The sequence below is a fragment of the Oppia nitens genome, unplaced genomic scaffold (assembly GCF_028296485.1).
Source record: "Oppia nitens isolate AA-2021 unplaced genomic scaffold, nextdenovo-longstitch-racon4-pilon3 scaffold3_pilon_pilon_pilon, whole genome shotgun sequence".
Lineage (NCBI taxonomy): Eukaryota > Metazoa > Arthropoda > Arachnida > Sarcoptiformes > Oppiidae > Oppia > Oppia nitens.
Window position 1 is genome coordinate 901,696 of NW_026533221.1, and position 17,939 is coordinate 919,634.

The following is a 17,939-nucleotide window of genomic DNA, read 5'->3' on the forward strand; positions in this document are numbered from 1 at the left end:
ATAATATATGATACATATATCAATAAAAGGGTAAAAAAATTTTACCCCACAATAAATTTCATAATAAAATTTTATATATTATTTATATATATATATATATATATATATATATATCGCATACATAACAAAATCCAATAACCGATAACCAGTGCAACAATTCATATACAATAATAAATGTTTTTAATTTTTTGTGTTATATATATACTATAATCTTATAGGTTATAAAATGGGATTACTATTTGTATTACTATTKTATTTTTATAACTTATTATTGTAAGTTCAAAAAAAACATACAAATTATATTATTATTATTATTGTAAAGTACAAAAAATACATAAAATATTTAACACTTACTTTTATTTTTGTAATTTGTTGATAATAATGACCACAAAAAAAAACTTTTATATTAATCTTAAGTCAAACAGCGATAATAATAATATTAATAATTTGTTGATAATAATAATAAATGAAACACAAGTTTATTGTTGTTGTTGTTAATGATGTTAATAATATTTATTTTTTTAAAAGTTATGATTAATAATAATAATTAATTAATTATAAATTATTAAATGTTGAATATGTTGTGTCCGATGATATACAATACTATATTAGATATTTGTAGTGTCAATGTATAGTAAATAATAAGCAAAATAATAAGCAAAAGTCAAAACACAAAACACACAAAAAAAGTTTTAAGACATAAACTTTTTTCTTTTGCAAAATATTCAAAACTTATAAAAGTGTTGTCACAATATATATATATGTTATTATTATTATTACATAACGGGATCTCTCACTCTCTGTCTAATGTTGAGGACAGTTGTAGTGGTGGTGGTGGTGGTTGCATAACAGTATGTCTATGTGTGTGTGTGTATAGTGAGAGAGATAGATAGATAGACATACACACACACACAMAAAACAGCCAGTAGTGATGAAAGGCCTCACTAAATGCCATAAAATAACTCAATATACTGTATATGATATGACAGTCACAGAGCTCTCTATCTCTTTGAAAGCAACACCACAACAAACATACGGCTCTTTCGCCGGCAAAATATGAATATATCGGAGATCGGAGTATTTGTTTGTGTGTGAGAGAGATCCCAGAGCTAACTGAGCTGAACAGTGAGCTAACACAACACACACATACACACACACATACATACACAAAGCGCCGCCTTTAAGAAGCATAGGAGCAATGGAGCACTGGAACTATGGAGCACTTGGAGAGCACCTAATGTTATATTCATACGAGCGCTGACTCTCTGACTCTCTCTCTCTCTCTCTCTCTCTCTCTCTCTCTCTCTCTATGTCTCTCTCTCTCTCTCTCTCTCTCTCTCTCTCTCTCTCTCTCTCTCTCTCTCTCTCTCAATGTATTTTTTAAAGGTAAGCACTGGTATATTGTTTGTAGTGATGTATCTCTTAGAGACTCTTTTAATACTTTCTCTCTCTCTCTTTCAGTGTTGAAGACATTGAAAAAACCGCAGACATGTAAGCAATACATTGACTTTGCTTTTTAAATAAAATAAAATAGTTTTTATGTTGTTTAGAGAGAGAAAGAGAGAGAGAGAGAGAGAGAGAGAGAGAGAGAGAAAGAAAGAGAGAGAGAGAGAGAGAGAGCACAACAAACCATTTTATATATATAATAAAATATGATTGATTTACTCGACTCTCTCTCTCTCTCTCTCTCTCTCTCTCTCTCTCTCTCTCTCTCTTTGCTCAATATTTGGGAGAAATTAAAAACTTTCTTAACTTTTTTTTTCTCTCTCTATGTATTTGATGATTGATTTTGTGAAAGTTTCCAAAAAAAAATTTTTATCTCTATTGAAGTCATTTAATATATATATATATATAWAATCCGTCTCTCTTTCAGTTATACACACACACACACACACACACACAATGTTAYAYAYACACACAYACACACATACATACACACACACACACACACACAATGTTAGCAAAAAAACCACTATTTCTCCGCCTATTTTCATGTTATATTATTTGCTGGCCTTTTGTGATAATATTATATATCATTCATTAAATCATACAATTATTTACATTATATATATATATATATATATACTTATATTACTTATGAAAATAATTAAATTATTTTAACCAAAAAAAAAACTACTAATAAAAACAAGAAATCTAAGCAAAAAAAAATAACTAAAAACTAAATACAAATTAGTTTATTATTACAGGAAACGGGACGACGTCGTCGTCGTCGTCAAGAAAAACGATATTTTATTTTTTTGTTTAATTATTATTATATTTTTTTTTGATGCAAAATTGGATTACAGTTTTACTTTAAGCTCCAATTTAGTGGAAATTATTTATTTTATGTTATTTTTTATACTTTATTTTAGCAAAAAWTTTTTTTATTTTGTTTGAAAAACCAAATGTTAAGACTTTTTTTCTAACTAAAAATTCGTGGGAAATATTATTATTATTAAGTAATAGTTTTTTTATATATATATATGTAATACTTTAGTATAACTTATTTTATGTTAAAATTCTCGATAAAAACAACAAAAAAATTTTTATCAAATTTCATATGAAAATTATTATTATATTTTTATAAAAAAAAATTCAATTTATTATTAGACACCCAATTTGAATAATGTATTATATAATGTGTGATACTATTTATGGTTGAAAACGATTTAACCTTTAAAAATTTGATGTTATTTTTTACATTWTATACAGTATATTACAGTATTATTATTATATTACACTGTATAACAAGTCAACCATATTATTGGCTCTAATTTTAGGAAAATTTCGTGAAAAAAAGTTATGATTTTTATTTTATTTTTTGTTTTATTATTATTCTAATATTTTTCAACATAATTTTAAATTTTTTTATATATATATATTTAATATAAACTTTTTTATGTTGTTTACTTATATTTTGCAAAAAAATTATAAGYAATTTCTTGAGATAAAAACTTTAATATATTTTTTTTGACACTATTATTGTATATGTATTCAAATACAGTATAWTTTTTTTTGTTAATAGCATAATAATAAAAATTTTAATAATAATAATAATAATGACGGGTCTTAGGGTTTGTCAGCTTTTTTTAAAAAGAAAAGCCGATATTTCTCTCTCTCTCTCTCTCTCTCTCTCTCTCTCTCTCTCTCTCTTGAAAATCACTATAAAGTGTTTGTTAAGTAAAAAAAAGTTAATTCTTTTCAAATGATATAAAACATTCAAAACATTCATCTATTATCTCTCTCTCTCTCTCTCTCTCTCTCTCTCTCTCTCTCTCTCACTCACTCACTCACTCACTTAGTCACTCAAAAAAAACGTGTTTATTATATCTATTTTTCTATAAAAAGAGAGCTTAAAACCTACTAAAACAATAGATTCTTCAATAAAAAATTTTTTTTTTTTTGTTAAATTAACAAATAAAACTTATTCAAAAAAATAATAAATGAAATGATGGAAAAAAATTTCATACATAATATACAAATAATTTGATTGTCATAAACAAAATGCCAAACATTTATTCACACAATTTGTTTCACTGAAAATTCATATTTTTATTTTTATTATATATATATATATATATATATCCATAGCTTGTTATAGTATATAAACTTGTAAATTACATTATATATATGTAATTCATATTATTATTATTATGTATTATATGAATTAAATTGAATCATTTCCATAAAATTCATATTTTATTATTATTATTATTTAAGTTAAGTTAAGGTATTTTTATGGATAATATAATTTTCAAGTTTTTATTTTATTTTTGAATAAATGAAATCCATGTAATTATTTAGTGACTTTTGAAATAAAATATAATTTTAATGCAAATTATATTTTTCTATAATAATAATTATTTTTTTAAAAAAAACCATTGAGAGAGTGTGTATAACGTGATAATAATAAAATTTAAAAAACTTTTTTGCACCTAAAAGTTTTTTTTTCTACAAAATAATAATAATAATACTGCARTAAATGATTTAAATAATAAAAAAATTATTGTTTTATAAAAATGAAAATTTTATGCTAGTTTATAATAATCATCATCACTAATATGTGTATCAAAAATTTTTTTTTWAATTTTACTATTAGTATAGATAATTGTCACCAGTACATATATAGAAAATCAATTGTTTTTATTTTTCAATAAAATAAAAACATTTAACACATTAAGCTTAGCATTCAATGTTGTTGTTGTTGTTGTTGTTGTTAATATTATACAACAATAATAATAATAATAATAATAAAATGTTTAAACCATAGAAAGCATGAAATGCCTAATTGAACCAACAATATATAAAAAAACAATAAACAATGACATACAGTATACAAGTGTTAACCCMTCACCCTTTCCAATACCTACCTCCTCTCTCCCCCCTGAATCTAAAGGGTCAAAGCTATTAGTGTAAGTGATAATAGTTTTATACAACAACAACAACAACAACAAAAYTTAGTAAAAGTTATGTTTAACAATATATATATATATATATATTAATATATATATATATATATATATATATATATATATACATTGCATTGTACCGGTATTATACAATAATGATAATAATAATAATAATAATAATGAATACTAGTTGATAGCGCGCTTATTATTGTATATCATATCATATATACTGTATATAATGATATTATATAACTATGAAATGCTATGGTATTTATTTTATTTTTAAATGGCTATTCAAAAAACTATTTAATATACAACAACAACAACAAAGTATTATTGGTTCAGCAGATTGTTGTGCACACACACACACACACACACACACACACACACACACACACACACACATACATACATACACACAACCAGTACCACCATCAGCACCGGCAGCAGCAGTAAACCAGAGAGAGAGAGAGAGAGAGAGAGAGAGCACCGGCATATTATAATATAAAACAATCAAATTATTTGGATAGAGAGTGAGTGAGTGAGAGAGAGAGAGAGAGAGAGAGAGAGAGAGAGAGAACTAGAGAGAAGTCACACATTGCAACAAATAATAATAATAATAATAATAATAATGATTAGCCATTTATGAGAAGCATTTATTCCTGGGCTCCTCCAGCCAGTCGTCCCTAAAATGACAGTGAAAAGCATAACGTATTGGAAATTTGTTGCTTTCACTGGTATCACGAAACCACAACCAAACAACACAACCAACCATACCATCAGTGAATTTATCATAAAATGTTTTTTTTCGGCACAAAATTTTTAAATACCATATATTTAATATAAATCATATCATTTATGTACAGTATTTATATGTATATATATATATAAATGCCGTATATATTATTATCAAATATATGTTACTTTAGATTTTTTCCTCTTTTATTTTACCCGAGAATTAAGAGAGAGAGAGAGAGAGAGAGAGAGAGAGAAAAAAAAATTATTTTAATTTTTTATTGTGTRTATATATATAATAATAATAAATATAAATTTGCTAAATGTATTATACAATTATATCAATTTATAATAATAATAAATATATACTGTATGTGTGTGATTGCACTGTGTATTTATAAATGTAAGTTAGWAAAGTGCATATAAATATATTATATACAGTATATATATATATATATATATAAATATTATATACAATATAAGGGTATAATTTTAAAACAAAAAAAAATGTTTTTTTAAAAAAAAATATTTTAATGTAATGCAAAAATCATCATCATCATTCGGTCACAACTTTGAATAATACAAAAAAAAATTTAACTTTAAAAAATAATAAAATCAAAAAAAAAGTTTTCACAAAAAGTTTTTTGTTTTRTTTTWTTTTTTATRCACACAAAAGTTAGTTGCTCTACAATTTGTATTTATATACAACTATATATATATGTAAGCAATTTATAGTATATTATATATGAATTTACTTATATATACAGTATTTTTCTCATCCAAAAAAATAACAGATTATCGTTTGAAGCAAATGGCCTTAAATGACAAAATTATAGACTAGCAAAATAAAAAACACCAGTGAACATTAGAAAAAATCGAGTCCACATTATATATATATATAATATATAATTATATAGTGTTTTTTGAGGCTTTAAAATATATAAAAAGTTAAGAGAGAGAGAGAGAGAGAGAGARAGAGAGAGAGAAAATGGTAAGCAATTGGAGAAATATAACATACAAATGCTTATGCATTACATATGTATTATACAAAACTATAGCCCAATGTTTTATATATATATATATATATATGTATATAATGTATGGCGTGATCGACATCATAATGTATTGCCTCTCCAACAAACACAACACACAAATCGTGGTATCATTTTTCATAAAATAAATGCTCACATTTTAAAGGTGTGTTACCCAAGCCCTTACCCCATGGACTGCTTTCCCCTTAACTTTTATCTCCATCTCTCTCTCTCTCTCTCTCTCTCTCTCTCTCTCTCTCTCTTTGTTTATATTATTACAACGATGACGACGACGACTCCTTATTAAATAATAATCTTAATTATATTATAAAATTGCTTTTCCAGATAATAAAAATAATGCATATTATATAATATTAAATATTGTGTRTATATATATATATATAAACAGTGAACAAACATAATATAAAATTTTTGTTTGTTTTTTTAAAATTAAAACTATCCCTAAAATTGTGGAAAGAGAGAGAGAGAGAGAGAGAGAGAGAGAGAGAGAGAGAGAGAGAGAGAGAGAGAGAGAGAGAGAGAGAGAGAGATGACATAATCACCACTACTACTAAGTCAATGAGCAAATTAGTAGACAAATAAGTTAGTCATACATTTTATTTGATTATCATTATTACATTGTAAGATACAGTATTATGTGTGTAATACATAATACAGTAAGTAATAAACATGTTTTAAAATCTACATTACATATGAATATATATATCTTTGAGTGTCAACCGTTATTAACCTATAATATATAAAACATTACTGTATTAAACAACTTTTTATTATTATTATATWTATAAAAAAACATATATAATATCAATACATTTATCAATACAGAAATTAATTTTATTTAGACAKTTAAACCAAAAAATATATACAACAAATGTGGTCCCCTCTCTCAAACATTTCTATATATATATATATATATATATATATATATATATATATTAATATTATACTATTAATATTATTATTATTATTATTGCACTATTACTTAAATGGTTTTAATGTATGTATACTTAATACGACTACTACTAGTACTAGTACTTGAAAGTGGTTGTCTCCACACATTTGTTGATTTGTCTAATAATTAATGTCATAATTAATGTCAAAATAAGTTTAAATATATATAAACTTTATGTTTTAAACCAAAGCCCAGGCGATTGCCTCCTTGAAAGTCAACACCAGTTGTGTTGTAAATCTCTCTCTCTCTCTCTCTCTCTCTCTCTCTCTCTCTCTCTCTCTCTCTCTCTTTAGTTTAGTTTAGTTTTTGAAAGACATGTTTGTGAATGAATCGCAATGTGAGACAAAAATATTTAATGTGACATTTGATGGGTTACTCCTAAGTAGCTTTCATGACAGATATATACAGTGTGTGTGTGTATGTGTGTGTGTGTGTGTGTGTGTGTGTGTGTGTGTGTGTGTGTGTGTGTGTGTGTGTATGTGTGTGTGTGTAAGTGTAAACATACAGTACATACATATACAGTACATACACACACATACTTAAACTAGTATTACATAACATTATTACATAATTYATACTAATGAAGTCATATTATTTATGTATTACAAAACATTATACAAATTATATACAAATTATTAATAATCCTMATACTAAACTAATAGTTAGCTAACATTATATTATATTACTTTTAAAATCATATCCTCTCTCTCTCTACACAATCTATATACAYATGTATATATWTATATAATTTGACAAATTTTATGTGTGTTTATAATTTAGTTTACTATGGTTTTTAAGGAAAAGAGTTTTTATCTAATAATTTAACAATTAAAAAACTTTAGCTAATTAGTAATAATAATAATAATAATAATAGCAAACACACACACACACACACAMAAAATAGTAGTTAAATGTTTTTAATGTGTATATTATTTTAGTATTAATCTCTCTCTCTCTCTCTCTCTCTCTCTCTCTCTCTCTCTCTCTCTCTGTTTGTGTGCATAACTAACCAACAACAACAAAAAACAACAACACACTAAACAAATAATAGCCAAATAATTACAACTAAAAAATAATTTTTTTCAAGTTTTTTTTTGGTTGTTGTCGACAAACTCATTAGCACGCGATTTAAGGGAACGGTTGGATCTTTCAGTGTGTGTGTGTGTGTGTGTGTGTGTGCGGAAGGAAAGTCATATAATAATAATCATAATAATCATAATAAAGTGCTGATTCAGCTAACAATACMAACATTTCATACATACACTTGATCTACAAGGCTATCCATTATAAATCTATATATATATATACTATAACTTTATGTCCAAAAAAAAACTTTAACAATTTCAACTATTATAAGTTTACATATATTATTATATTATTATATTATTAATATAATAAATATGTATTAAACAGCATAATTTATACCACATTATGTAGTACACACACACACACACACACACACACACACACACACACACACTTATCTCTCATCAATTTTATTATTATTATTATTATTTTAAATAAAAACCTAAATAATTATGTATTAAAAATGTGTTATTTTTATAATACATTAAACACATAATTTTTCGGAAATTTAAGCAAAAATTATTTTGTGTTGTTTTTATTGTTGTTTTTCATCAGYTTTATTACACTTAATATAGTATATATATATATAATAAATTTGATATAAATATCCATTAAATTAGAGTGTGTTGTGTGTGTGTTGTGTAAAAATTTTTTAGCAAATAAAACAACTAAAAAATAATTGATACAAATTTTATTTTGAAATAAAAACGTTTTTCCAATGGAGGGGTGAAATAATATATATATACAAACAAACAAAAAATGATAATAATTTGAAAAACGAGTTCTCTCTCTCTCTCTCTCTCTCTCTCTCTCTCTCTCTCTCTCTTTCTTTCTTCATCTCTGTATTTCAAAAGTATTTAATTTACATAAATATAAACAATTACTTATTATTATTATTATATCCATATAAAAGTACCCCAAAAAATACATTATAGAATTTAAAATTCTTTATATATATATATAGATAATGTTTTTCAAAGAAACAAATTTTAGATTGAATTTATGATTATATATATAGAGAGAGAGAGAGAGAGAGAGAGAGAGAGAGAGAGAGAGAGAAAGAGAAAGARAGAGARAGAGAGAAATCATATGTGATATATAATTAAGAAGTTTTTTATTATTTCAAAATAATAAAWAAAATAAAATAATAATTTCTCTTCAAAAATAGTTATCTGCAAAACGAAATACGAGAAATAAATAAATAAAAACAAAAACATTTTCAAAGCAAAACATTTTATTATTATAATTTTTTTAACGTTTAATATTTAAAAAACTATATATATATATATATTAWACAGTATTATACTGTATATAACATGTAGTTAACTATTTTTTATTTTAATGTTTTTTGTGTGCCTATAGTTTATTTTGTTTTGTTTTTTGTTTTAWAAATTCATTTAATAATTGGACACATTTAAACATTTATCAAACATACATACATTGGAAATAAACAAACAGATAGATAAACAACAAATAAAATACTAAATAGCATTTAAGTTAAATATTTATAATAATAATAATAATAATAAAAAGTTAAGTTTAAAATACTTTTGTGAAAGCAAAACYAAAAGCAATATATTTTATTTTATTTATTTTTTTTATTTTTTTGGTAAAAATAATTTATATTTCTATATTATAGGTTGTATTTATATTAGTATTATTATTATGTTATAAACTTTTGAGTTAATAAATAGATTTAAAAAAACACAGTGTTTTATATGAACTGATTTTTTTGTTATATATTTTTKTTGTTRTTATTATTATTATCATTTGAATTCACTGTTGATTGCGTTGATATATATATATATATATATATATATATATATATATATATATATATAGTATATAAATGCTCCGCCAATAGCAACAACAAAAAAATATATTAATTTTTTTAATAGTTTACTCTCATTTGAAAACATTTATATATTTTTTTCCATATAATAATAAATAWTATTATTATWWTTATTATAAATATGTGAACGCATTCGTGAATTGCAGTCATTTGATAAACGTTTTTAAATAAATATTATTTATTACTATTATGTGTATGTCTTTCTCTATCTCTCTCTCTCTCTCTCTCTCTCTCTCTCTCTCTCTCTCTCTCTCTCTCTCCTCAATAATGTCTTGACTTTGAATTAATAATATATTTAATTAAAGCAATTATTTAATCGTTTGTTTTTTTAAAGAGAGAGAGAGAGAGAGAGAGAGAGAGAGAGAGAGATAATTGCATTTRCATTCATATATATATATATATATACATAAAGTTTTTAACATTAAAATATATTTCACGCATATTAGGCGTGGCTTTTTTWAAAAATTATATAAAAAAATTATAATATTATATATATATTATTATTATTATTATTATTTAAAACAATTCATTTAGATTTTAGATTTTCTATATAAAAAATAATAATAATATCATTTAAAATAATATAATATAAGCATACAATGTATTATTATTATTATTATTATTACTATTAAATATTTATTGTTAAGACAATAAACTTTGATTTGTATTTAATGCAAAATAAAAATTATTATTATTTTTTTTTGTAATCATTTGTATATTATTATCATATTATAAATATCAAATTGCATTTCAATTTTTAATAGATAGAAATAATAATAATAATAATAAAAACTTTGTTTGAATCGCTGTTTAAAAAAATTAATACTTAAAATTATTTTATACAATTGTTATAAATTACTTGTATTTAATAAAAAACAACAACAATATATATATATGTTTTGTTTTCAACAAATGCTAATGTTATGCAAACAAATTGTTAATTTATAATTTATATAAAACTAAAATAAAAAAATAAAAAAAAGTATAGATAGATATGGTTTTTAAAATTTTATTTAATATATAAATCATTTATAAATTGATTTTTATCAAACATTCATAGTTTTTTTAATTAACAAAAATAATATAATTATTTTATCTCTATAAAAATTTTATGCTAATAAATCATTTATAAATATTATTTTTTTTATCAAGTATTGGTGGCKATAATTATTATTATAATAATAAATTATTTAAAACTATATATAATGACCGCTATTTATTATGTATTACTATATCTAATATAATGTATATTTTAAACACCAATAATACTGTACATATTATATGTTTATATAATATTATTTTGTAACTATTTTTTTAAATATAAATAATAAATATTTCTAAAATTTCTTTTAACATAATTAATATAACAGTCTCTCTCTCTCTCTCTCTCTCTCTCTCTCTCTCTCTCTCTCTCTCTCTCTCTCTYTCTTTCTCTCTATCATTCAATTTTGATTATAAAATAATTATTTATTTATTATTTTTTTTTTGTCAAATGAGTAGTTATTAGCAAACTGTATATGACTGACCTTCAATATAGCAGATTATTATTATTATATTATATAATGACGACAATACAGTATATACTGTATATAAATATATATATATATATACCAACTAAATAGATATAATTATAACTATTTATTTTTTTTGTTGGCCACTAGTTTTTAAATTTTTTTCTSCCATTGAATTTCTACCTAAATGGTAATGTTATTTAACAAAATAGTTTTATTTTTGTTTTATAAAAAATAATAAACAGTAATAATAGCACAAAGTATACCCAAACACACACACACCTAACCATACAATCAAAATAACATCAATGATTAACTAACTTAACTAACTGTAGGCAACAAAAAAAATGTCTCATAATTTTGATRAAAGACTTTCAATTATTACCAACAAAAAAATAWTAACTATTCATTTAGTATTATGTGTTGTTTTTCAAGTAATGTATAAAAATATAAATATATATATATTTATATACAGTATATAGACATGTAAACACATAAAATAAAATAATTTTAATTTTTATAGMAAATTGATAGAAAAAGTTGAGGAAAACTTTTCCTATATATATATATATATATATATATTGTATACATATATATTAAATATCTATTATATATATTATTGATTTGCTKTTTGAAATCCTTGTGTTTATCATTTTAATACAATTATAATAATAATAATTTTTATAATGCCTTTTAGGTATAGACTACATGTACAATAATAATAATAATAATACTACTATTGATAAATACCTACTAATGTAATAATATTAGCAATTTTCTCAACTATTATATACTGTATATGATATATCAGAAATATACGGTAATTTTTTTTCTTTTAAAAAAAGCGATTTTAAATGTCTTTTCCCAAAATAAGAGATATTTTTTGTTATTTTTATTTTTTATTAAATTAACTTAAAATTATATGCTATACAACAACAACAACAAAAAATATATAATATAAATGTAGAGAAAATAATATCTAAATGTCATTATTTATTGCTTGAATATAATACAGAGAGAGAGAGTTTGTATTAATAATATTTAGCAAAATATAGAGAAAAATAAAATAGTTAGTCATATATATATATATATATATAAAAGTTATAAAACATTTTCAATAATTATGTTTTTATTATATATATAACTTTAGAATTTATTGAAAAAAAACAATTTTAAACGAATATATATTTTCTATCTATTTATTATCAATTTTATTATTATTATTATTATTTTGTTAGTGAAAAAAGTACTATTTCTCGTGTGAATTGTTAAGTAAAAAAAATAAGAGATAACACACACACACACACACACACACACACACACACACAWACATACATACATACATACATACATACATACATACATACATACATACAACATACATACATACATACATACATACATACATACATACATACATACATACATACATACATACATACATACATACATACATACATACATACATACATACATACATACACATACATACATACACACACATACATACACATACATACATACATACATACATACATACATACATACATACATACATACATACATACATACATACATACATACATACATACATACACACACACACACACACACACACACACACACACACACACACACACACACACATACACAYACACATACACATACATACATACTGTATAAAAGATTTATTTATATATTAACTAAAAATGATTGCCTTTTTTAGATGAAAAACTACTACAAAATATTTATAATAAATAAAAAAAAACATTTATTGCAGATGTTATGCAAAAATCAAAATCAAAATAATAATAATAATAATAATAGCAATAATCAAAAGTCAAGATTTTTATTTTATTTGCTAAAAGCGTTGGTTTTTATTTGTAAATTGTTTTGTTAAGCATTAGAGATCAGTTGAATGAACAACAAATTGTATAATATTTTGCTAAAAAAATTGCTAAAATAAAAAGTTTATTTCAATAGATGTATATATTATCTAATATAGTATTTGATGTAAAAAAACATGCGTTATACAAATACATACTCAATAAATGTATATAAACTTACATTATATATATATATATACCGCTAAATATAAAATAAAACATTTTTAAAGATAGATTTTCCATTTAAATAGATTATATAAATTATAACAAAATATATTTTATATATATATTTAATGTATAATTTAAATATAAAATATTATATTTATATATAAAAAAAATATCGGCAAATGTGAAACAACCAAATGATTCACAAAAAAAATCCTGACAATATAAATATATACATATAWATATATATATACAGTATATAAATATTTCAAATTTCAACATTACTTTTTTCAATAAATATTTTTTAAAACATTTCTCCCATTTCTACCTAAATATAATGTAATACAAAAACATTATACAAAATAAATACATATACACAATAAATAAATAACAATTTTGACTAACCATTTGATGTATTACAGTATATATAATATATATATATAGYATTTTGTCTAAAAAAGTTTAATGTTTAAAAGTTTTAAATTTCGCTATTTGTATATTTGTATTATTAATTTAGTATATAAATACCAGACATAGACACACATACAGTACTAATATCTATATATATATATATATATACAAAATGTATTAAATGATTAAATTGTATATAATATACTGTTTTTTAAGGGAAAAATAAATTGAATATATTATTGCAATAATAAAATCAACATTAAAATCGACATTTAAATAATAATAATAATAATAAAATACTTGGAAATCAATAACAAGCGCTAAAGGAATTTCAATATTAATATTATTTTTATTATTATTATTACTGTATATTACAGTATAAGTAATAATAATAATAATAATATTTTTATATACAGTATTATTCATAATTAAATAAATTGCTACAAAAATATTTGTTCAAACAATTTCTAAAATGTTTTCTTATAATACAGTAATTGCTGTATAAATACTGTATATGTAATAATAAATATAATTATTTTTTTCCACTAAATGACTAATTTTTCGCATATAAAAAMAAATAAATAAATATAAAAGTTATAATAATTTTCTCACACAATCTGTATAACAAATCAATTTTATTGGGAGATCCAGTATTTTTTTTTTATGTATGTACCGGTATGTATGTGTATTGACGTTAATATTTAATGAAATCCTACTACTATTTTCTAAAACTACTACTACTACTACAAGTAATTATATAATTAATTAYATATAGTTTATCACACAAAAAAAATATTTTATTTTTTTCAATTGTATACTATTTTTTATTATATTATTTTATCATTAATTTTCATATATAAAATATATTATTTTATTTACAAGATATTTATTATTATTATTATTATTTGTGATTAGTTGCTTAATGTCAATTAAGTCAATTAAATACTGTATAAAAATTATTTATAAATTATTATAAATAATATTCAATAGAGAAAATAAAATCATTATTATTGGGTAATAAATTTTTTAACATGAATGTGTATAGAAATAAATAGAAAAATTAAATTAATATTATATTATTATTATTATTGATCAAAATTTAATGCCTTTTTAATTGCAAAAGTTGTTTCAATATTATATTAAAATATTTTTAAAAAAAAAAATATTATTATTATTGTATATACAGTTTATAAATAATGAAAACATGAAAAAATGCAAGAAAATTTTCTTTTTTATTATTATTATTATTTTAAAAATGATAAATTATTATAATAATTATTATTAGTTATAAACATTTCTATAAAAATAAATTAATAATATTATTATTCAAATTTTTTTAACACATTAAATATTTTTGTCGCAATTTATAATTTATTTATATATATATATAGAAAATACTAGCAATTGAATTCACGAAACAAAAAATTAATTATAAAATATTTTGACAAATTGTGTAAAGTTATTTTTTAGAAATTATTATTATTATTAAATATGTTTTATTAAATTTAAAATAATATATATATATAGCATAAAATAAATTAAATTGAATTGAAATGTGTAGATATTTTCTGTTAATTTGTTATATGATTTAAAAGCAAACATAAGAGAGAGAGAGAGAGAGCTTTAAAATAAAACAAGTTTTATCATATWATATATATATATATATWWTATATGATATAATTAAGTTGAGTATAAAAATGTTTTTTAAAATAAAAACTTTTTTCTTTCAAAATGAGATATGAATTCAGATTTTTATTTTTCTATTTAATAAATATAATAAAAAAAACTTAAATATGAAGAGAAATATCGCGTGTTTGACATTTTCTCCACGAAATTAATTTCTTTTACATATTCTCCAGGAATTTATGGCTTTTTAAATGAAACTTTTTATCAAACAATGAGAAATATTTTTCTTGAAAAATGTTTTAAATTGTTTCCCATAAAAACATTTTTACAAACATACAGTATATACTGTATATATATATATATATAAGTCTTAATTATTTTATTTTTTTTCTAATTTTGATATTTAATTATCGTTAGACTTCATTGACTCACAACATGTAAAATAATCTCTCTCTCTCTCTCTCTCTCTCTCTCTCTCTCTCTCTCTCTCTCTCTCTCTCTCTCTCTCTCTCTCTCTCTCTCTCTCTMTAATAAACATTAGTACATAAAAAAATTTTGTTAATAAATGGGAATCATTTTTATACATGAAAATTAAGGAAAATGATGTGAGAAATGTTCATTAATATACTCTATATTTAGTATTATATATATATATATACACTAAAAACATAATCTAATTTCGTATCGTAAAAATATTGATATCATTAACTTTAAACTTTAATAACTTTTTTATTTTTTAACTTAAATAAACAAATTTGATATCAAATAATAGAGTAATAAATCACAATTAAATTGATATACTAGATGGTCAAAACAATGGTTTAAATAACAAAATATATCAAGGTAAAGTTATAGGTGTTAATAATTTAGGTACAAAAATTATTTTCGTGTTTTTAAAACGCGCGTGATTTCAGACACATTGTTGGGACCAATTGATTCCAATGCATTGTTATTAATTTGAATACACGTAAATAAACAGTAAATGCAGTGATTATCATAAAAATGGTTAAAATACAAGAATTTTCAGATGCAATTCGCCAACAAATGTATGATATGAGAGTCAGCACCGGAAAGTCATACGCAAAAATAGCGGAACTGTTTACAACAACTGATAATACTGTCCGATCAATTGTAAAGAAAGTCGAAAAGTACGGGACAGTTAGAAATCTCGCAAGAAGTGGTCGAAAAAGATGTACCAGTGCTAAACAGGACAGGATATTGAGTCGAATTGTGGCAAAAAATAAGAAGTTGACCACCGATGAGATTAAGGAAGAGTTGGCCGCCAGAAACATTTTGTGTCACCGAAACACTATTAGACACCGGATTCAAGAAATGGGTTATTACAGTGGTATTGCGCGAAGACGTCCAATGATAAGCCTAACAAATCAGAGAAAACGATTAGACTTTGCACGAAAGTACATCCGGATGCCTATGTCATACTGGAGGAAGGTCTTGTGGTCAGATGAGTCAAAATTTGAGATTATTAGTACTAAACGTCGCCAACGAGTGTTTAAAAAGAGAGGCGAAAGCATTAATCCTGATAATATATGTCCAACTGTGAAGCACTCGAAATCAGTTATGGTATGGGGGTGTATGACAGGCCAGGGAGTTGGCCATTTGGTCGAAATTCCATCAACTATGGACCGCTACATTTACGTTAACGATATTTTGACCCCACATTTGCTTCAGAGTGCCAGAGATCTACAAATAAGCGATGATTTTTTATTTCAAGCGGACAACGACCCAAAGCACACATCAAAATTGGCAAAGAAATGGTTGTCTGACAATCAAATTGAGACACTTGAGTGGCCGCCACAGAGCCCTGACCTCAATATTATTGAACATCTATGGGATGAATTGGACAGACGTGTGCCAAAGAGCGAAAGAAAAAGTTTTTCTGCGTTTAAAGAGTCGTTATTTAATGTCTGGAAAAATATACCTGAAGAAGTCACAGAAAAGCTGATCCAAAGTGTTCCAAGAAGATTGCAGGCTGTGATTGATGCCAACGGAGGCAATACTCGATATTAATATTGTTTTTACTAAATTAATAGCTTTATTTTGTTAATAATATTTAAAGTTTTGATTTCACGAAAATACTTTTTGTACATAACTTTTTTTACCATTTCTTACTTCTTATGCTTTTTTATAGATAATATGATAATTAATGCAATTTTATTTATTGACTTATAAACTTTGAAAAGTGTTCTTTCATTTGATATCAAATTTGTTTATTTAAGTTAAAAAATAAAAAAGT